Here is a 24,620-nt window from a genome sequence, read left to right as displayed (position 1 = left end):
GAAAGACAGAGTGTCGCTGTGAATTAAAGACAGACTTGATGTTCTTTAATAAAACATCTGTCAAAACAAGTGGAACGAGCGTTCAACGTCTACACATACAACCATCCGTCAAGTGGCACACCTCACAGGAAGTGTCACTGCAAAAGAAAAGGCATAAATCTACTGTGTGGACCTGCAGCAGCTCCTCCACACAGAACAATCGAAAAGTGGAAGGACGGAGAGAAAAAGTTCAGAGGAAGAAAAAGAGTGGGAGAACCGAAGAGAGCAAACGGGAGAAGGTAAGGTGAGAGAGAGTAGGTGATGTGTCCCAGGTGTGTGCTCTATCCTCAGCTGTAGTTAAGAGCGAAGCACGGCAACGCCTCAGCCATCCGTCACCATGGAGATAACAAGCTGTCAGGGCAGAGAGGATCATGGGCCACAGAGGCCGGTCACTCGACTTGAACACCACAGGAGCCAATCAGAGGATAAAGGAAGAGGGTGAAATAATGCGAAGAGAATGATAGCTCACTGGCACCGTGCTATTTGATGGAAACGGGAACAGAGAGAGAAACCAAAGCGAGTTATTGATAGAAGGTCTCAGAGGACTGGCGAGAGGTTCCCGAATGAGCATGGTTAGACAGCGCTAATTAGAACTGCAACTAATTATAACGATATTTGGATAAATAAAGGAAAAAAAGCCCAAATCTATGTAGCAATCAACACGCTGCTTATAAGCAACTCACACCATCATCCAGTGCAGGGCCGGGCATTTCTTTTCAGAAACTATGTACATTACAAGTAATTGGTCTGCATTTCCACTTAGTGCAAAACAATGTTAACAGTGATACCCAGTTTGCAATTATAACTGCAAGTTAGAAGACTCAAACAAGCAAAGGTCATTAATTTAACAGGAGAAATTATTTCTATTGAGCAAGAGTGCTATTAAATATCTATTGTTGCATTTTTACCACACAGAGGGTGTGTGTATGGTTCTTGTGCAAGCCTAAGTTGTCTTCTCAAGGGATACTTGCCCTGCAGTGATTCTAATAGCAATGGACCAATGGTGCATTATGTTTCTCACACACACACACACACACACACACACACACACACACACACACACACACACACACACACACACACACACACACACACACACACATATATATATAGTATATATACAAAACTAGAATATCCAAAAGTAAAAATCCTTAAACTCCACAGAAGGATCTGTGACAATCACAGCAGTAACACAATAGGCGCATAAAAGAGTGATGTCTCTCCGAGCAGGTCGGATTACACTGAATGGCGTTAATTGCACTATTTCTGGCATAATTGGTATGAGTGTCCTGACGTGTTCTCATCTTGATCTTCAGAATAAATTACTGATGACATGTAATGCTTCCTACATAGCTAAGGCACAGTGCAGTAGACTGGATGGAAATTATAATAAAAATCTACATTGACTGTGAGATATTTGCTCATGTGAAATCAGCTTTTTCACGTCATTCTGACATCTTGCTGCACTTTCTGCTGCTGACTGTGTGCTCTACCTTTTCCTGATCTGTTTGATTGTATGGTTAAAAATGTCTTCCTCGTGTGTGCTTTGGTGTTTCATCATCAAAGAGAACTCACTTGAAGTTTCACATGGTAACCCGTGAAAATCTGCTAAAACAAAATCTAAACAAAGTGCAGCCAAATCCACGCAGCAGCCATTGAAGGCCAGGTCAAAGTGGGAAGACGTATCAGACAACATCCATAAGGAGACAGTTACAAACATGACAAAGTCAAATGAAAGCTCGAGCAACAAGATGGCAATTTAATAAAAACAGGCAGTGTTATCTAAATATATATTTAGGCACAGCTAGATTTATAGACATTATCATCCTTTTGTTCTGACTGTGAGGTGTTGAGCACATAACTCCTGATGGTTTTGCTGTTAAATTGATTTTCTTTCAGGAAGGAAGAGGGTGATGATTTCACAAATTTAAATGTGATGCAGTGGAGCTACGACTGCTGCCTAGATGGTCAATATGCCACTGCTTGTATCTGTCAGTGCGTGAAAGCCCATGGTTGTGGAGTCTCAGGTTTCTATGCAGTCCTGTGAAAAACTAAGTAAAGCCTTACTTCTTCTCTGAGAATAAAAAGTGTAGGTAACACCGAGGTGCTGCTAATGAAACGCATCCAAATAAAGAGTTTCAGCAATTTGTCTGTAGCATTACTGTGTGTACACAAAGCCAAGGAGGAAAGAGATCAGCAATGATTTTAAAGAAGCAACTATCCCCGCTATCTAAAGCTAACAGGACAATGATCCCAAGCAAAGCAGAATGGCTGAAAAAGAAACAATCAAGGTGCTGCAGTGATCGAAATCAAAGCCCAGGCCTCAGCCTGACTGAAATGCTGAGATAAGAGCTGTTCACAAATGAAACCTCAATCAGTTGAAGCAACACTATGAAGAAGAGTGGGGCAAAATTGCTCCACCTCATCATACAGAACTTAGAACGTCATATAGCAAATGATCAGTTTAACTTGTTGGTGATAAAAGTAGTTCTACCAGCTACTAAATCATGGGGTACACTTAGTATTCTTACACAATGCTTCTGCATTTTTGTTAACTAAATAATGATATGGTGTAATATGTCATGTGTTGTTGTTCATCTGAGGTAGTGTTATGTTTTTTACATGACGTATAATGCTTGGATGCCATCAGTCTCGAAATAACAGCTGCAGGAATGTATCTCTGAGTCAGTATAAAGCGACACAGCACGGAGGCCCTATTATTGAAAATAAGAAAAGAATGTCAAACTAATTATACAAGTTGGAAACTGGAAAAAATTGCCTGCAGGGCAGATGTTACACAATGTACAAGTCAGCGAGAACGGACACAACACATATACTGTAGCTGTGCAAATACGTGCTACGAGGAGTGAGTGGAGGAGCAAAGTGGAGGGGTGTGATGGCAGAGGTGACGTAAGAGCAGTGACAGGGAAGAAGATCAGCAAAGAGGGAGAAAGAGAGAGAAAGAGAGAGAGAGATCCGCGATGACGAAAGAAAAGAGAAAATTAGGAGAGACAAACTGGCAGCTAAACTTTATAGTAAGAAATTTAAATTCCTCTCATAATCATTTCAAATGTCAGTATTAACATATTTGAAAATTGGGAAAGAGATAAGATCAGTAAAAGGATTTTGAAAACAATCAAGAGCAACACGGGGGGAGAGGAAGTGTGTGGTGTGCAATATAGAGAGGTGCAGGCGAGCGTGGGAGAGCGTCACTGTATGTATGTGTGCGGTACAATGTACTGTAAGTGTGTGTGCATGTGTGTGTGTCACCAAAGGCCTCTCACAGCTACTGAGCGGTGGACAGAGTTATTGATTGGCAAAGAGTTGGTGAAACAACCATTTATTATCCCCCCCTTCACTCACATCTAGACAAAATTTACTTCAGACACACTACACTGAGCAAAAGCAAAACACTGTTTGATGAAGTGAAATGGGGCTTAACTTATAATCCTATCACAGTGGCATTTTTTTTCAATGCCTTTGAAACAAACAAAAATGCCCTGGGCTCACATGTAGTCGACACAGGCGATCCAGCACACCTCTCTATATACAGCACCGACTACTTCAGCGCGATCAATACACGCATTCAAACGGGTACAAATCATTGTTCCAGTGCACCAAACATCAAACTTCTGCTCCAGCTGAAGTCCCACACACACTGCAGATACATGCACATCCTCTTATTCCTACACAAGAAAGGCACTAGGCTTGTGCTTGCATAGCCATCCCACACACACACAAACACACACACATAAACAGGGCCACTCACTCAGATATATGCTTTAGGAAGCTTTAATCCATACTAACCTGGTTGCAGTAAAGGCAAAAGTAACCCACCATGGCAACTGAAGTGTGTGTTTATGCGTCTTCTAGTCCCTCAAGCTGAATCAGCCAGAAGAAAATGACCTCAACTACAGCAATAACAGCCATTACCTGCTCTCCCAGACACACTGTTTTAACATGCTTATAGTCTGAGCCACTATAGGTGTCAAGCAACACAATCAGCAATTGGTTGTGTGTTTATGCAGTGCACGTGTATGCACAGGCGGTGTTTGTACCCCCGTGTTGGGGCCAACTGTGTGTAGCAGAGCACAGGCATTAGCAAGCTAGCACTGTAAAATCCTTCTGATTTTTTTCCTTCCTTAAACATCAAAGACAGAGTCTGACAGGCAAACAGAAATTCTCGCTGTCCAGTTTTGTCTGTCTGACTGCCTACACTTTCCCTCTGTCGTTCTGATTTTCTGGCTGCACATTTGTTTGCCTGTAATACAGACATTTTACTGTATGGTTTTAGTTCTCCCTCACCAGCCTGCTGCACATGCATGGGCAGTGAAGTCTGAATATTACAGGGCATTTAACAGGCTTTTTCCTCAAATTCTGACTGCATTTCATGATTAATCAAAATCAGTTTGTCACTGCGGTATGCCAGGGTCATGTCTATCCAGTCATTCAAAAAATCTCAATAAATCAAACTCGTTTGAATAACAACTTTCAAAAACATTATTACTAAAAGGCAGGCCAACTGAAATGCATGAATATATGTATACATGCATAGAAAACGTCATTTCTAAAATTCTACTCAGCCTTTTATTGTAATTGTGGATAGAAGCTAAAGTTCTGGGGGGAAACTCGGATTATATCAAACATAATTCAAGCAAAATAAAGCATAGTCCAGGAGAAAGAGAGGGATCCATCCAACAGGAGCTCTCTGTCAACTTTAAGAAGCCAAAATCATCACAGGCAAACATCCTTCCCATGTTCCATCAAAGTATAGTTTAATAATGAAAAACGGAGTTGAATATTATATCTCAGTGGAAAATAGACTCAACATATAGATTATTTGGTTGTGTTAGTTTCCGTTTGCTAGGAACACTCAAGAGATGATTAACAACAGTGTAAAGAAAACTAGCTCGTCAGCAGATTACCCTTAATTAGGTTTTGTGGAGAGCTGCTCTGAAAACATGCAATATGTGCTCAACAATGTGCTATAAAACATTTAAAGTAATTAATATCTTTAAAATAATACTATTGGCTTAAAGCTGGGAGCAAAAGGTGTTCTGAAAAAGCATGTTTCCCCATAAAGGTTCCTCTGCTTCTTACACATGACAATGATAAATTATCACTACTCAACTGAGCAAAACAGCAGGTCTTGCACTGTGACTGGTGACAGTAAATTGTGCTATAATCTATTCCACATAAATGTGCACACACACACACACACACACACACACACACACACACACACACACACACACACACACACACACACACACACACACACACACACACACACACACACATACCAAAGTCCAGATTAAATTGTCCTAGCAGTGCAAAGCAGTGCAAACACACTTACTTTGAGACCATTCTGATGAAATCCACAAGATAAAGCAGTGAGGGTTGATGGGTTGGGGTAAAGGGGTCAGTGTCAAGATGGATGATGATGTCTCAAACAAACATGAAGGAGAGACTTGAGAAAGCACAAAGAACTCAAACTATGAGCCTGCTGAAGGGGGATGATGAACGGGCAGAAAAATGCTGCAGCTGAACAGGCACATAGAAAAAGGTGAAGGGTTGACAAAGACTGAAAGCTGCGTGAAAAATGAGATAAAGTAAGATGGGGCTGATTTAAAGAAAAAATACATGACTACAAATGCACTTGGCTATGACTGATGATTAAATGTAGCTCGATGAAGATTACAGGTCATCTTTAAGGTCAAACTTGATCCATCCCATCAGTGAACCAAAGGATATGGGCTGGAGACCATACGGATGCACCAGTTGCGAGGACAGGTGGTCTGCTTGAGGCAGAAGAAGACCACGGGCGCTAGCTCTGGGAAGGGCACCACGAGAGTGCTCAGGTCACTGCCGATACTGACATCGTCACCTGGGCCCATTTCCTCAATGATGTCATCAGCCTGCGCCGAGCTGTATTCCTCATTCTGCCCTGGCCCTGCTGAGGAAATGCTCCCCAGCGGCACAGGACACTCCTCGCTCGTCATGGCAAGCCAGCTGGGATCTGAAACACAGAGGAAATTGACACATGGATCACAGGAACAAAATGACTTTGATAAGGTAAAAATGTGAAATGTTAAACTTGTTAATATTGTACATGTTAACTGAATTATTCAGTGGAAGAGAGCTTGAAAGGAGAGTCCTGGGGATACACATACTCTCCCACAGACCATCATGGTATCAACTCACAGACATTTAATGATTGTTTTAGCCCCAAAGGCCCATTACTCTCCGGCTGTCTCTACCGCCAATGAAACCAAATGCTCTTATCATAAACTCACTTGTCTACGTAAGACGATGCATTCCTTAATGATAAAAATCACCCTTCGCTGTCCAACACACACACAGCAGGGTACAACAGCGACGCGTAAGTCAATGTCAACATTCATTGTGCATTCATTGACGATTCATTTAGCTCCATCACAGCGTTGTGGGAAAGGAAATGCCTTTCCATCACCTACCACTTAACTCATGAAGGAAATCACATTTATCTGTGGGTATAGTGCACAAAAAAGAACACACACAGGCACACAACAGTGCAATGCTACACACGCCTGCTTATTAAAGCGTTTTTACACATTGCACAATAATACATGAGGCTGGCTGGAGTGCTGGCTGCTGTCGTGAGTTACTTCTGGCTAGGAAGTGTTTGTGTTTGATTGGGTATTCAAAGCCAAAGGAGGGATAATATTAGAAGTGAAAAGCGCAAAGAAAGACAGAATGACAGAAACTTTGTTCTTTTGGCTCCATGCATTGGCCGGTAGCAGCCGGAGCCTAAGTGAATGCATGATAACATGCCGGACTTGGTAGTGCTCTTGCTTTTAACTGGCAGCCAAAGGAGGCAGCCAGCAAGAGGCAAGGAGCCAAGAGAAGGCTGGACATGTGCAGAGCTGGACATATGCACAGTCTTTCACACATGCCCACTCACACTGTCTCTCCCTCTCTCACACACACACACATGGACAAGATCTCATTGTTGAAAGGTTTTTAAACTGGTTTCGGATATAAAAGCAAAGAGGTGGAAGTGACAGAAACTAAAAAGCAACAAGAGGAAGCAACGTTTGTGTGGTGTGGGCGGGTTTTTTGTTTTATTGCCATTTTAAAAATGTATGATCACGTTTCCGTGTAGTATCACCAAGGCGAAATTTACCTCACGTTCAAGCTACAAACACGAGCAGATAACTACGAGCATGTATACGTGGGCGTGATTTCCTTCATTTCCATGCATGCATGGATCAGTAAATGTGTTTGTTTGCCCTAAATCCTATAGAGGGATTAAGAGCCAGTGGGAGAAAAGACTTTGTTTTTATAGGGTAATGATATTAAGGGCTATTCATTACAAGGAGAGAAAATAGGACAGCGGTGATTTAGGGGCCGGTATATCTGACAGCTCCGGAGATAATCCTTGGAAGATGTTAAACCAGGTAGAGAAAGTGAAAAAGGGAAAAGTCACCAACCACACGCAGAATGTTTGCATATCTCTATATCTGTTTACTGCACATGCTGTCTCTCTAACCGGACTCTAACTTGTCTTTTTTAAATAAGCTTTACCATGGCAACAGCTGCTTCCTGTGGCGGAAGGAAGTTTATTCTTACTCTGTTGTGTTTTATTTCCCATGACAAAGCTTCTTAGGGAGACCCTGCAGCTATTACCGGCGAGTACAATTAAGTAGGAGACAGCTTTGCAGAAACGGTTGGAAGGAGAGTGTTCGTGTGTGTGTGTGGTAACGACAGTGAAAAAAAACAAATCACAAAATTGTTTTATCTAACTTCTCTGCACCATAATATCACTCCTACTCATTTTCTGTGATTCTCTCTTTCAAAACACCCCTCCATGCTGGGCAAGCTTCCTCTGTGTTGTTGTGTTTTTTCGTGCATAATGATGATGATTGATGAATGTGTGTGACACGGAGATGCTGAGAGAGACGGAGCGACGGAGAGAGAGAGACCACGCACAAGGCCCTGACTGATGTTTCGCACTGACACATCCACACAGAGACACATTCACACGTTCTCAACATACACGCTCTCGCACATTAACACCCTTAATTGGGGTAGCGGATATACAGTCACCCATTTAGCCGCACTATGAGCTAAAGGCTGTGATGAGCCATGGAAAAACTTGCTTTCCCCCTCCCACACACACTCACTGCGACAGTCTGAGACAGACACAAGAAGAGGCTGGATGGAAAATAACAGTAAAAAAAAAAAACATACTGTGGATTGTTTAGGCAACACACTCTTCAGTGCAGTGGTTGCAAACGGCCAGTTTGAATGTACAAAGCTGTGAAAGGTTGTGTTTTTATTTCTTGCTTAGATTAAAAAATACCCCAGGCATTGAAGTAAAGTCTAAAACTCTCAGTGACTCACTGAATAAGCTCAAAAAAAATGGATGAAGATGAAGAATTTGAGGCTTAAAATAACAACAGTTTGTTGTCTGAATTCTCCATTATACTTGGAAGGTATCTTTGGTTAAGGATTTTTTATACGCAATATGTAAACCAGTAATTGAGCCTGTTTTTGCAACTGAAATCCATCTATATGACATTTGAATCCTGCTGTGCGACCTTTGCCCGTCTCCAGGCCTTTGAAGCTGTTCACCAAATTAACTGACTCATCTTGAACTGTGACATGAAAGAGCTGTTTTTCAATTAAAACACATACACACACACACACAGAGCGACAACTGCGATTAGCATCATTGTGAATTTGTGCACCACAACAGGGATATTATACTAGCCAATACCCCTTCTAGGCAGCCCCGGAGGCATGGCTGCTGAACGACAAATAGAGTATACATGCAGTTTTTACCACTATTAAAAGCCCAGCAAAAAGTATGTTGGTACCTGTCCATGCTGTGGAGTGACATTAGATTTGGGAAAATATGTGATTGTTTAGGAGAGTCAAATGGTTAACAATGGACACAGTGGTCTTGGGGTGTTTTCACCCCTGCGGTCCATTTAAATTGAAACCTGGTTCATTTTTGCCGGTGTGAACACCGTAATCACACAGAGACCCTTTGGAGGAGGTGATCTCAGTAAGGCTCCAAATGAACTACAGAACAGTTCGTTTATGCTGTGATCTCGAGCTGAACCATCTAACTCTCCCGTAGCCACTTATGCTTTGCATTCTCAATGCAGGAAGGTACTATACATGTGCAATCTGTGAAATCACTGTAAATTCTCTGTGTTCTCCAGTAGTGCAGAACACAGCAACTTCTTTCTGTATTTGCGTTTGCAGCTCCCGCCCCAGATACATCTGGCCAATGAGTGGACTGAACATTCTCACATGATTTATATCAACGCACTTTAGTTTGCTTGGAGTTCACTTGGATTTTTCTCAGTGTGAAAATAAACCAAACCATGATGAGTTTGTACATGTTTACAAACTCATCAACTGATTCAGACCAGAGGAAATGAACTATAGGTGTAAAACACTCTAAGACTAAAAATGGAAATGCAGTATATTGTAAAATTATACATTGTTATTTCTGTATGAAATCAGCTCAGTGTTACTTGATGAATGTATTTTAGCTTGTATGACAGCAGTAGATGTAAAATATATCGATTACTATACTGTAGCTTATCTGCATCCTGCTCTCAGAGGACAGCAGTCTAAACAGTGCTGCTGAGATCTCCCTCTCCCCAGCTACCGCCTCTGGCTGTCTTGGGGGGATACTGAGGTGTTACCAACCTAGTCGAGAGAAATACTCTCTCCTGCGTGACTTGGGTCTGCTTCAGGGTCTCCTCCAGGATGGAGACGCTCGAAACACTTCACCTATGAGTCGTCCAAAATGCATCGTAGACATCTCAAGTCGCTTTTTTGATACAGAGGAGCTGCAAGCCTTTAGGGCCCTCCTGAACAAACAAAGCTCCTCACTCTGTCTCTACAGGTGAACTCAGACATCCTGGTGACTCTGCTTGTATCTACAATCTTATTCTTTAAGTCACCACCTACAGCTCGTGGGCATAGGTGAGGATAAACCAGAAAACTGACAGCTTCTCCTTACGGCTCAGATCTTTACTTCCCCTACTTGTAAACTCATAAATTTGTTGAGTACATTTACAGAATTTTCCATTTTTGAAGAAATGAACGTTTTCACACAACAGCAACAATAACTGTGCCATTTGGAGGTAAAAGGTGAGGCACTGCATCCCTTTGTGTAATGATTAGTGCCAGCTGCGTTGCTGTGGAAGACAATCCAAATCAGGAGATCTGGAAAAGAACTGATAGCATATCTGACACATTGTGGCTCATAATCCTCAGTTTCCACAGGGGAAAGTTATTAAAAATTGGCTCCCTGTAATGTTGCATTATGAGTTTCAGAAGTTATAAAGGCTGGATTGGAAAGTTACCGTGGATTTTTTTTTAAAACCAAAAATACAGCCGAGTTAGAGTTGTGCGTGATGTGTGCTATATCTATATTTGTGGGTATGCAACCAATCTGGGTCCGACAAAGCCCTCTCAGACAGCAGCCTGAGTGTCACACTTACTTAAAGAAGCACCCCATTTCAACTGCACTTAAATTCTCTCACTGTGTCATGGTGAGGTGACACAATATTATCAGCTGAGAACACACACACACACACACACACACACACACACACACGCACGCACGCACACACACACACACAAATGTACACATAGTCATGTGTGACTGGGCTGAAAAATGAGAACATCGAGCATTGAAAACACGAGGCAGATCCCTGATGATCGGTACTGTCCCAGAGGTGTGTGTGTGTGTGTGTGTGTGTGTGTGTGTGTGTGTGTGTGTGTGTGTGTGTGTGAAACATAATGCACCATTGGTCCATTGCAACACAGACAGTGGCTAATGTTATTAGAATCACTGCAGGGCAAGTATCCCTTGAGAAGACAACTTAGGCTTGCACAAGAACCATACACACACCCTCACAACAGACAGAGTCACACACACACACTCCTTGTCGCTTCAGTTAAGGCTGCACTTCATTCAGTGACCTGAGACAAACCAGCTTTGACACATATTGCTGAGTGATCAAAACAACACATTATTTCGTTACTGAGACTATCAATATAGTCAATGAGAGAGTCTAATATATTTATAAACCAGTCACTGACAGGGGAGCCAGCAGTGAATATGATGGCTGGCTTTTTGACAGCACCATAAAATTGCCTTCTAAAATGTGATAAATGTGACTCTCATATAATGGAGAGGAACATAATTCCCACTCTCCATTTTTACCTCGCCAAGTAAACCCTAATATGTCTACTTTAGGACCATTGTAACATTTAAATATGTCAGCACAAATGGACTTTGGAGTATGATCAAACAACTTTATTGCACACTCCTGACTGGCTTTGACAAACTTGAAAGGACAGCTTAAAGTAATCTCTGCCTTGCCGTTTAAGGTCAACATTCAGTATAAATTTTGCCTCTCTGAACCATTGTTTTATTTTACACCAGCTAGGCTCCATGCTTTCACCTTCCATCCATCCATTTTCTTTGACTTATCCAATTCTTTGACTTGTGGATAACTCGAGCCTTTCCCAGCTGTCACAGGGCGAGAGATGGGGTACATAGAACTACAAAATAGGTCCAAACAAGTTAGGTATGCTGATAACTCTGTGGCTGTGGATATAAAAGTGAATATAAAAGAAAAAAAAAACACTTCTTCCAAAAATCTTCTTTTGTTTTTGAGCACAAAAACCAGTATAGCAGACTAACAATGCTATGAGATGATTAAAGTAAGTCATAAAATTGAAATAAAGAATATCCAGGAAGATTTCAAGGGTGAAACCGAAAGAACTCATAGTTAGATCCATATACTTTTAGACACTGATATTTTTTTTTTCATTTTTTATCACAATATCAACACAAATTTAACTGACAGTCAGAGGACAAATATGTGCTTAAAGTGCAGACTCTCAGCTTTAATTTCAGGGGTTGAAGACAAACACTGTATCAACTGTTGAGGAGTATCAACCATTTTTACACGCAGTGGCTTATTTTTAAGTGCTTAAATGTAATTATATGGTCAAAAGCCATTTAATGGACAGATGTGAACTATTAGTTGACTTTGTCTTATTAAATTAGGCAGGTTAAGAGTGATTCCAGGTGTGGCATTTGCATTTGGAAGCTGTTGCTATGAGCCCACATGTTTAAAAACAAGTGAAACAGGTCATCCTTAACCTGCAAAATTATTAGGAGTGGCCAGAAAAATGTGTGGTGCGTTCTGAGTAACGGTGAGATTGGCACAATGACAAGGGCTGGATATACACAAGCAAGAGTAATGGATGCTTTTAAGATGCTTTCCATGGTAAAGAACTAACCCCCAGAAAATCCAGCCAAGTACAGAATGTTCTAGAGAGGTTTGGAGATTTCTTCTTCTCATTATCTACTATACAGAGAAGGCTTCATGAGAGAAATACACAGGGTTCAACTCAAGGTGCAAGTCATTTATCATCCCTAAGAACCGGAAGGCCAGATTAGACATTGCCAGAAAAACTATCCAACACAGCCAAATCGGTTAGGGAATGTTATTCTATGGAGAAATTAAACTAAGATCAAACTGTGTGAAAATGTTGTGGGGAAAAGAGTTATGGAGAACCCTCAGAATAGCTTTTAATTTGAACCACAGAACATCATCTGTAAAACAAGGTGGAGGCATCATAATGCATGGATATGTGTGGTTTTCAACGCCAATAGATCACTGGTGTTTACTGGCAATATGAAAGAGAGGAGAAGAAGCCCGATGAGTTCTGAAGTGTGCAGAGATTCACTGTCTGCTCTGATTCAGCGAAATGCAGCAAGTTGACTGGACAACATTTCACAGTACAGATGGGCAATGAAACAAAACCTTGACAGCGATCCGAGAGATTTTGAGATTTTGAAGGTAAAAGTCTGGAATATTCTGCAATGGCCAAGAGAAGTGCCTGTGAAATAGTTCAGCTACATTCGTAGAAAATAGGACACAGTCTGAATGTGATTAATTAAGTCTTTCACCATTAAGGCAATATTTTTGTTCAGCAGTTTAAGCCCATGATCATTATACAAATGCAACTTCACAGCCAAAAAAAAAGACAAAGAAAAAAAAAACGTGCCAGTGCCCAAAATTACACAGATCTATTTATTCTAAGAAAGTAAACTAGGCAGAGAACACATTGCATGTGCCTGTGTTATGTGGAGGCATGCAGGGATTTCAGTAAATCATGAAACTCTTTGGTTTGTTAGACTTTAATTACAGTTAGTATCTGGTAACATAAGTGACTGAGACAAAATTTGAATTCAAACTTTTATTAACTTAATTATTAGGAGATTGAAAAATATAACCGAACCTCAAAAAAAAAAAAAAAAAAAAACTCTAAGACTCAAGCCAAGTTCTCCAAATCCACTATCAAATTGTACAATCCTTCACTGGCTTATGGTGGATCAAAGATGGGAAAGAAGAGTATGTGAACAACTGCTGTAAACCTCCAAATCAGAAACACCATCATGCACAGAAGAACCTATTTTTCCCTTTAGAATAGTCCTTTAGAAAACAGCTCAAAGGTTATTTCAGTTCAAGAAATATATCAAAATGCCAAGCAAGAAATAGGTTTTTAAATATCACTTTCATGGACAAGAGTCACAAAGAAAGATGAAAAACATAAACAAAAAAACTAAAGCAGACGCAAAAACTAAAAGAATAAGAGCAATATAAAAATGTTGTTAAAAATATCACAATATGTAATGACAGGTAAAAAGGTTTTTTGGTACACAACTGAGTGCACTGAATTATTTTTTCCAAACTTTTAGTAGCCTTATTACATCAGTCGAGGTACATCGTATGTATCGCTCATCCAGTCATGGCTGACAAGTAGTTTGACTCCTTTAGCCCCTCACAACCTGGCTCTACATGTGACTTTAACCATGGTGTTTCTTAACTCCAAGATGATGTGAGTTTCATGATGTCCCTTCCTGGAAGCAGCCGTCATAAGATGGGCACATTTTGACATAAGAATGGACATACTAGGACATACTCAGGGGGCTGTTTTATTTAAACCACAGGTGTCAAACTCCAGGCCTTGAGGGCCGGTGTCCTGCAGGTTTTAGATGTGTCCTTGATCCAACACAGCTGATTCAAATGGCTAAATGACCTCCTCAACATGTCTTGAAGTTCTCCAGAGGTCTGGTAATGAACTAATCATTTGATTCAAGTGTGTTGACCCAGGGTGATATCTAAAGCCTGCAGTACACCGGACCTCGAGGCCTGGAGTTCGACACTCCTAATTTAAACCATTCATATTTGGTACTAAGGGTACCCAAAGTCCCCTTAGTAGTTCCAGCAACATTAGACCACCATCAGCAGCCTGAACTGGTGATACAAAAAGGATGGGTCCATGCTTTCATGTTCTTTACACCAAATCCTGAATGTTTCAGTTGCCTTCGTAGAACTGCTGCTCAATTTTGGTAAATCCTTGATGAACCCTCGAGATGGCAGTGTGGGAAAATCCCAGTATATCAGCCTTTTCTGCCTGTCTGCCTGTCTAGCACCAACAACCATGTAACGTTCAAATTCACTTAGATCGCCCTTCTTCTCATGTCCAGTTTTAAATTCAGCAGATCATCTGAACCCCATGTTCATATCTAAATGCACTGACTTGACTAGCTGGATAAAAGAAGTGGCTGTTTAATTTATTTCAGTCTTAAATGCAGTTTGCAGCCCATCTGACAACACTACTGCCAATGGGCCTCACCTGCTCTTATTGGCTAGCTGAGGAGGGACATTGAGGGAGGTAAAAGATAGAAAAGGTTAATCTGCATAAAGACATAAACAGCAGTTTGTTCTTCATATAAGGGACTCAATCCCTATGCAGGTCACACCACTGTTGTATGGTATATTTCACATACAGTGCTCTCTGCTTGTGCCAAATTGGGTAGTTTGATTTTTTGATTCCATTTTTTTTTTTTTTTTACCTTGAAATGAGTAAAAATATCCACAACTACTGCAGTGAAATGGGCTGTCCCCTGCAGCCACAGCCAGGCACTTAAAGGTATTTCAGTTAGTAAGTGACATATGGGTGTCAAACCATCTTCTGCTTTCAGCAGCATTATCCTGACTCTGCAGCATTGCCAGAATGGCCCACACATTTGTTATGGATCACAGACCAGCAAGGTGGGCAGATTCACCCCTAATAACCATATGCTGTGCAAAAGTAGCACTTTATTTGGTCCATTTAAAAGAAATAGTTCAGTGTTTATAGATTAGTTCAGGTAACAAATAAAAACTCTCAGAATAAAGTTTAACAAGTAGCCGTTTTAATTCAACAACAGTGTAAATACACAGTACAAATAAGCAGTGAAAAGATCGTATTATCACCGAAGCGTAAAGATGAACAGAGTGCATTATTACAGCAGAGCCGAATCAGATGCCTTCTGTTTGGCTCTTGTCTCATTTGCTTATTTTATGTTCTGCATTGAGTGAAATGTTTCTAACTGACTGACACCCAAAATAAATTCACTTCATATGAAATGGTTTGCAGCTGCTTGTGGCACACAAGTAATTACAAGCAATCTCTGCCCAGTGCAAATCACGATGAAGTGGAGCAAAGAAATGAGTCAGAAAAGTCAAACATCAGAGAAGAAGATCTTGGGAGGGACTTGGGGTTCAAATGCATTGTCCATTTTTCTCTTGTTATGGCAGAAAGTAAAAATCCCGCAAAAACATGCTTGTTTTTTCTGCAGGAACCGGCAGCTTTTCTCTCAACTATGGTTTTTAGTTTTCACAGCAATTAACTTTTTGATCTAAGGAACGGATGAAAGATTGCCTTTGATTCTCCTTTAATCTAGCTTCTTCCTTTTGGAATTTTAAATTTCCAGTTTCCAATTGAGTGTCTTAATCCGCATCCTCTCCCTCCCCTTTTCCCCTCCTCTCGTCTTCTTATCCACTTCTCTGCCTTTTTCTCTTGCTCTCATTCTCCATGTTCTTCTACCCCCCACCTCTTTCTTTACTTCTGTCTCCAACTGTGTCTCTCTCATTCTATGATGAAGAGGATACTGAGCCCCCTGTCAGAAATCATCTTAAGAGAGTGGCTGCCAGTGGATTACACTGAATCAGTGGCCCAATCAGTTTAATCTGTTTTAACAGCATTAGCTCTGGCAGCCAAGACTATTGCTGTGTATAGACTGTATTGAGTGCATCTTTCAGTCCTTAAGTCATCCTGAGTTCCCTGCTGTATTAAATCCTTGCCAACACCACGACAAGCTAACGCTAACAACACCTTGCAGTGTGAAAGGGCTCAAGATATTAGCATTAGCATCATGTTAACAGCTTTTAGACTATAGGGAAAGTTAAAGTTCAAGAGCAATGACAGTGGCAGGAGTTTAGACAGGCAGGGAAATGAATGTGAGAGAAGCAAAGAAAGAATGGAACAATAGAAACTGGATTATGGCTTGCTGCACAGAGCACAGAGAGGAGACGTCAACCGAAGACCTGAAATAGTTCTGTTAAGCAGAAATTTAAAATGTCAAATCAAATTTGCTGTTTGATTTAGGCTTTGCTTTTCAATTTAGTGTTAGCTTTAGTTCAATTTAATGGAAATTGCATATTTCTGCATGTCTTTTCTCATATCCCTTGTGACCATAGCTCATTTGTCTTTTCTTTTACTCTCCAATTCACAAACAAAGCTGCCCTTTAACGCACAAGCACTGTTGTTTCAATTGGGTTTGGGTCCACATGCAGCTCTCTTGTTCACAAAGGCAGTTTCACATCCCAAACTTTATGTATGTCCCACACAAACAATGAATATAATGTAAATTTATTTATTTATATAACAAATAAACAAGTGTCTCTAACTGTACAAAATCATCCATGCAATGCACTTGTTAGCACTGATCCCTCGGCAGCCTCTCATCTATAAAAATGGTCACTTTTGGCTCCAAAAAAAAGGAAAAGAAAAAAACCCCAAACTGTTAAAGTCAAGGCTTTAAAGTGGGACTGCACACAAAGAATGGGTGGTGTCATGACGGTTTCATCCATCTTTTCATATCCCATCTGTCTGTGTGTAAGATAAAAGCAGAGGACTGCAGAGGACAGAAAACAGAACTAACACAGTGACTGATCCACATAAGAAAAGCTCCTATCGCGGCCCAGCTTATCAGCGCATTTATTATAAATTCTTATATGTGTGTGCATGTGTAAAGTAAAGTAAAGAGCTTTAGCCTCCGTGCATTGTGGAAAGATTTTTGTGCACACTCTCTTGTGTGTTATTGGCTGATTTATTACAGTCTCCTCCAGTTTCCCAACACAAATCCATACAGGCGAGGGAGAGGAGGTCCAATAATGCTGCCAATGATTTACTATTAGAGCTCTTGCTGTCATTCTTTCACTCTGATAAATGACACACGTTTCCCTCCGGCTGCCTGTGTGTGAGGCAGGGAGAGCTCACACTCATAGGCGTGCCAGATAAAGCAAACGGTCAATCGTATTTGCTGGCATGTGAGTGCATCTACTCGTAGCCTGGTAGCTTCAGTGACTGTTTGTGTGTGCTCCAAACCAGATCATGCAGTGGTCTGGGTTTTTGCAGGGTACACTAACAGCGGCAGGGGGACTGAAGACGATCAATTCACATTAGGGGCAGACTGCCGGACAGCTGCAGGTGCACATATAATATGCGTGCAGTTTGTCAGTGTGAACGTGTGTTTGTGCATATTTTTCTGTGTGTGTTTGAGATGCTCCCTTATTTCAGATAATGGGCTTTGTCCTCTATTCCTCTCGCCTTTGCCATCCACACAAACGCACCATCACGCACAGCAAAACTAGGTAGTAAGTAACAGTAATGAGGACAGTGGAGGCTATCATTGTCACAGGTGTTTCTTAATTGGCCAAAGAACTATGATCTTTCTAATTTAAAACACAGGAGAGGATTTGAGGCTGTGTTTTGTGTTTTAGCGTCACTGTGACGCCTTCATCCTCCCTCACCTGAGATCTGACTTAAAAGTTACTTGTTAACCAGCACGCCGGCATGAAATCTGCAGCGCTGTCTGCGAGGTGCTGAAAATCCATTCTGCGCTGTTTTGTTGTGTGCTATTTAAAGTTGCCTAAAAGCTTCAGTGCCTTAAGATCAAAGCAATGAAGTCAAATTCTGTTTAACGTGGGCTTTCTACAAGGGGGAAAACAAGGAGGGGAGGAGAGGAACAGAGTTTTGGGGGAAGAGGAAGTGATGGAGGAGGAGAAATAACGACAGATCCATTCCTCTTTTTCTCCTCTGCGGGGCAAAAAGCGTCGAGTTGAACATCTGTCAGCACTCCTTATCTCTTCTCCCCTTGTCTCCTCACTGTCTCTTCCTCTCCTTTTAGAAATCTCTTTCCCGTTGCTTTTATGCCCTGACAGGAAACTGCCATCCAAAGTTTAAAAACTCAGGGAGAACTGGCACAAGGTGACGTGCGCGTGCACGGGCGCGTGTTTCTGTACAACTTCGTGTTGGTGTGAGAGAGAGCGAACGAGACAAAGAGACGGCAGACTTAAGCCCCGATATCAACCCCGAGGAGAAACGATCTCAATTTTCATGTTTCCTCCCTCACCAATGAAACATATGTCTATCCCAGAGTACAGTGCGTGCATTTCTGCATGCATTTGTGTTTGTGTTTACAGCTCAATGTGAAGCCAGAGAAGGGGACGTGTAGAGCAAATACAACACGAGCACAGAATAAGCAGCAAGAGGCAGAAAAGATGGGTGAAACCTAGAGACGGTGAAAACCGGATTTACAGACAAAGAGGAGGGGTAAGGAAAAGATTGAATCGGGCAAGAACATAAACACACAAGAGAGGATTGCGTGCACAGAAAATGGGAGCTATGAGGGGAGGGGGAGAAAAAATGGAGATGACAGAAAAAAAGTTGCACGGCCGGGCGAAAAACGCAGAGGTGAGGTGACTTGGGCGAGTGAGACGGAAGGGACAGAAACAAAGAAAGACAACATAGTAAGAGGGAAGGCTGTAAGCAGGGGTGACAGGAAGAAGGTAGAGGATGAGAGGAGATGAGAGCACTGAGGACTGTGGGGAGGTGGAGGAGGAGGGGGGAGGACACACAGGGCTGGAGAAAGGAAAAGAGAATGAGAGCCGAAGTGTTTCGGGGAATTTGTTGCTGTGTCTTGTGCAGAAGGGAAAGCATATTAAACTGCACACACACGGACACGCACAAAGAAACATGCAGCACTTTAAAGGGAATGATATAGGGGTGTGTAATGCTGATGCGTGTTCTTATCCATCCATTTCTCCTCCCTTTTTTCTTCTTTTTTTGCTTTTCACACCTCGTCCGAAAAAAACCTTAGAGCTCGAATGAAGCCAAGCAGCTTCCTAATTACCTCATTTGCATAAACATGCACACTGTGTGAGAGGGGAGGAAGTGGGAGAGGATGGAAGAGCTTCACCTGGAGACAAAAAAAAGAAAAAGAGCGAGTGAGGGATGGAGATGACACTGTGGAAACGGGAAAAGTGATTGGGACAAAAGTGTGGCACTTGCTGACGGAGTGAAAACTGTCAAAACTTGTCTTACCCCTCGTCCTCTCTCATGATTTTCTATTCTCTCACCCAGTTCTCATCATCTCACCCTCTTCTTCCCTTTTTAGAATTGGCTGAGGGAAACTCATTCTTTACTGCCTGACTCCCTCTTTTCTTTTTTCTGCTTCCTTTGCCATACTGTAGGTATCGCCTCGCCAGCATCAGTCTCCTCCTCTCCCGCGTCACGTCCCTTTGCTTTCTTCCTCCACTTTCAGCGCTGTCTTCACCATCATTTCCTTCCCATCTCTCACTACTTCTCTCATTCTCACCCTCTCTTTCCCTTCCTCTCCTCCCTTTTTTTCCTCTCCCCTCACAGAGTGCTGTGTCAGGTCTTTTCACCCTCAGCAGTGTGAAATGAGATTTGAATATGGCTCTCGGAGCATTTGTGGCTTGCCTAAACCCCCCTCCCCCTCCCCCACCCCCATCCCCATGCACGTACATAAAAAAAAAGCAAAGCCCACTCGTAATGGTAAAGAATTGTGACGCCACTTGAGTGCACGTCAAGGGAAAGGGGCGAGCCGAGGGATGATTTCAGGAAGCTGGAGGAGACAGGGTGGATAGGAAGGTGAGGACTGAGCAGAGCAGGAAAAGAGAGGCGGGAGCCGCGAAGAGCAGAGAAAAGCCGAATTGGCCACTGGTGAGCCATGAATATAAAGAGGGGATCAGCAAGAGAGAAAAAAAACTGTGAAATGGATGAAAATGAAACACAGATAGGGGATCAAGTGGAGTAAAAAAACAAAAAAACAAAAAACTGGGCAGAATAGAGAGAGGGAGAGAGACTTTCATTTAAATGCTCTAACCTTCTTGTTCGCCCATGTCTTTGCATTTTGAGTGGAGACCCTCCACCGAGAGCGACAGAGGGAATTGAATGAAGAAGAGAGCCAAACTGAGCTGAGCATAAAATGGCCATGAAGTGTCAAGTGCTGGCCTCCTCTCCAGAGGGAAACTGGGGAGAGATAAGAAGGTCCCAGCATGTGTTTTGTATTTGACTTCACATCAGTGCTGGTGAGATGGCCAATTTTTTCCTATAAAATAAAGATGGCGCCTTAAACCCTAAACTGACAGAACAAAAGAAGTCAAGACCTTCTAATTTCACAATCGTGAAATTGTAAACGCGCATAGAAGATTTCGGTTCATGCATTCACGTGAACGGCTTTTAAATTGGCACTGAAGAATCCAGCTTACATGGAGAGAGATGAGGAATTCTCTCTGGCCAAGCTTCATTTTAATTACATCACATTTGGTTCTTCCAGTGGACACCTTAGATAAACTTTAGTTTTTATCAGAAAACAGTTACACATGAGGTCTTAGTTGGTGCTGCTGCTGTGCTGCCTCTGCCACATTAATATTAAACAACTAACTGGCCTGTTGTTTTTTTTTATACTGACTCAGGCCTGGTGATACAAACACGTGGGCTTGTTTTATGCAGAAAACTTTTTATGCCCAAATAATTCTTATACACAAAGCCCAAGGTTGTTTTAGTCATACAGTTCTGCAGTTGAGGTTGAAGCCGTTCATTAGGTTAAAAAAAGACAGGGTTTAATTCTACTTTTACATTTAATTCTACATTACATTTGCATCTAATGTATTACCCCAAACTTATGAACTTAACTTCATTAAATCTGTATTATGACTTTTCCAAACAAGAAAAGCATTTTAACCTGCCCCCACTTCCACAAGTTTTACTATTCAATTTTAAATACACTGAAAAATTAACAATACTCCATTATGACTCCTTTAGGGTCCTGTTATGCTTCAGTTAGTTATGAAAAACCTTAACTGAGAAGAATAGGTTTGAAAATATGGCTCAGACAGCATAGTGCTGTCAAGTAGACATTTTCACCATGACATGTTTTCTCTCAGTGACCCATAGCAACTTACTTACAAAAAAACACAAATGTAAATTACACTTGAGTGCATGCATTACAAATTTGCTTTGTGAGTCTAATTTTGGTTGTTTTAAAAACTTTTTTTGGCCTTCTTGACTTTACCGACCCAAATGACCCATGGAGAGGAAAAAAGGTTGTGGCTAAAAAAAACAAACTTATCTTTTAAATCAAGAAGTGAATGGTGATTTTTCATTTTCATGACTAAATCCCAGGTTTAGCTAATGTAAATGTTATTATCAAAACCAATTTTGAGTCCAAAATGAGGATACACGCCTTCCTCTGTTAAGTATCTTTATCTCTCTGTTAAGATGATCCCACACTCCTCTAGTAATGTTGGGATCATTGTCATGGTGAAAAATGAAGTCATTCCCAATCAGACATTTTCTAGATTGTTTCAAAAAATTCCTTTGGTTCCTGGATCATTTATATATTTGTCAGCATGCTAAATAATTTGTTTACCTAAATGTTTTCTGGTGGAACATCCTGGTTGTGCTTGGCTAGTCTCTAAGTAGCTGTGACGAGGTTGACTATTTTTGGTGGTGTCATTTTGGTGTTAAAGCAACACACCAAAAGTAGGGCAGACTCGTCCGTCCCATGTGCACCTTAATCGCTATTAAACACTATTGACGTGCACTAAATGATTGATATTTCCTTGCCATCTCATTATTGTAGTGTTCTTACTCGGTTTTGCTTCCCTTCTATGAATTTCTACCTTTCACCTCATTATACTTCACCCCTTTCTCTGCTGTCATTTTCTTTCATTAAAGCCCATTTTCATATCTTCCTGCTTAACGTTGCTTTTCAATTACAAATCTAGTGAGCAGTGCATTTTGATGGGATCAGCTCTCAGTGGGTGGCTAACTGATTTTCTTTCTTTAGGTTGTTCGGTCTCAGGCAGTACTTAAATATTGCCTAATTAATTGTGATTAATGCTTTTGATAATGACTGAATCATAAAATAAAAGTTTTCTTTTATACCATCTCAGGGATGACCGTTTCTCCAAGACAGTGTGGCTTTTTGAGGACATTCACGTAATCTTTAACCAAGACCGGTAATGGGAAAGTCAAAAAAGGCAACATTTAAATTGACCAATTTAAAAAAAAAAGTGATGACAAACTGCACTGTAAACTGGCTGTGGTTTTAATTTGAGAAAAGCAGGAATAATTTGAAAAAATAAAAATTTGGTTTTATAAAAAAAGAACGTGTACATTTAAGTTTTAATGCTAAGTGAAGCCAGACTATAGGCTAGCAGCAGCTAACCCTGTACACTTAATTTAATTGCTTGAATACTTCAATAAAAGTTCTCCAGATAAATAGTAGTATCACGTTGCACTTTGTCAACTTCCTACCAGTGCAAGTATTTGTCTGTACCCCTATGTAATTAGCTTTCTGTTCAGGATCACACGACTCTACCATATATCTTTGATAATACAGAACAAAACATCACCATCTCTTCCTGCAGACAAAAGTTATATCATTCCGCTAATTGGCTAAAGCAGATAAAATGCTAATCCCAGTAAATCCACACTCATGTTTTTTTCTTTTAGTCTCTTACAGAGTTAGGTGGCAGGAAGCTATAGCCTTCTAGAAAGATACTGAAGGTCAAACTGAGAGAGAACAAGAGTAAGAGGAACAGAACAGAGAGAAGCTGAAGAAAGAGATAAATGATGAAGTATCACAGGGACTCAGGAAAGAAAAGAATTTGAAAGCACTATGCGAAATCAGAGGACAAAGAATTACTGTAGATAAAAGAAATAAAAAGAGAGGGTGAAAAGTCCAAAGAGGGCCGGTGCATCACAGCTTCAGGGACAAAAATGTCACGTTTGAGGCTTAAAAACACTGAGGTGGGGCAAGGTCACTCGATGTTACTAACACTTGCAGTGTGAGTGAGTTTCATCTCTCATTCTTTGTTCAGTTTTATCCTCAGATGTAGACTGAGAAGTTACAAACTTTATGTGGTTACCAATTAGCTAGTAGAACCATCAAATATTGGTTGAGCTTTTTTTGTGTGTGTTGTGGTGTGCTTCAGATTATGAGCTTTCCTTGATGCAACCTAACACTGACCATGAACACCACAGTCTGCTCTTCACCAGTCCAACAGTAGCTACAGCACTGCAGTAGCTCAACTTTACTACATTTCTGAAAACTAAACCCTTTAGCCTGCACTATACTGCCCAGTATTTTCATGAAAACTCAGAATAACATAATTCTATCATAATTGAATTAATTTTTCAAGACATTTCACATATAAACTTAGCAAACATAACCTCATCAACACATCCTGTATAGAGCCAATATCATTGTAAACAAGTTAGCTTTAGATTTTGGGCTGTAGGATGTCATTATTTATTTCTCTTTCTCCATGGCATCAAATGTACCAACTCCAGGCTGTAGCATGCTAAAAAATAACTTTTTTATGCATTAACCTGCCACTCGGATTTAAGTGCTCAATAGCTGAAGCCAAAATGAACAATCTGAAATAGTTTTAACCCCTGCCTCTCTTCATTATAGACCTTGACGATGGTACAGTGCGCCATCACCCTTTTGTGAAGGAGGTTTTGTAACCATGGAAATGATTCTGTGATTATTCACTTTAGTTTCCTTCTGTTTGCTTTCAGGCCTTTATTGCTATTATTGCTTAAGAATGAACCAGATTGTTAATCTGGCTACTCCTAAAGTTTACGCTATCTCTCTCTGATAATGGGGAACTTTGTTTCAAAAACTAATAATTGTAATTAATAAACAGTTCATTTATGCAGCACTTTTGTTAAACCACTTGAGTTAAAGCTTAAAGTCAGCACTTCAGTCACATCCTGATTGCTAAATTTAAATTGCTAAATCCTTGGCTGCAATAGTATACTGTAACAAGCTTTTACAGTTTATTGTATTAATAAGAAGGGCTCTTATAGAGCTCATCTCAAGGCCAATCTGCAGTGTTAAAGGATCCAAAGCAGTATAAAAATTTTATTTGTTCATCATCCTTTTCCCATTTTCCACCAAGTTCATGTTTGTGTTTGCTGACAGATAGGCAAGCAGACAAATGGAACTGAAAAGCCAAGTATTGGTGGAGAAAAAAAATCATAGCATATATTATAAATATTTAAAGAAAAACAAAAGTTGTTTTGAGAATATTTGAAATCCTCTGACGGTGACCTGTTGC

This window comes from Pelmatolapia mariae, linkage group LG4 (genome assembly GCF_036321145.2).
Source record: "Pelmatolapia mariae isolate MD_Pm_ZW linkage group LG4, Pm_UMD_F_2, whole genome shotgun sequence".
NCBI classification, from domain to species: domain Eukaryota; kingdom Metazoa; phylum Chordata; class Actinopteri; order Cichliformes; family Cichlidae; genus Pelmatolapia; species Pelmatolapia mariae.
The sequence above is the reverse complement of the archived record's forward strand: the minus strand, read 5'-3'. Positions refer to the sequence as shown.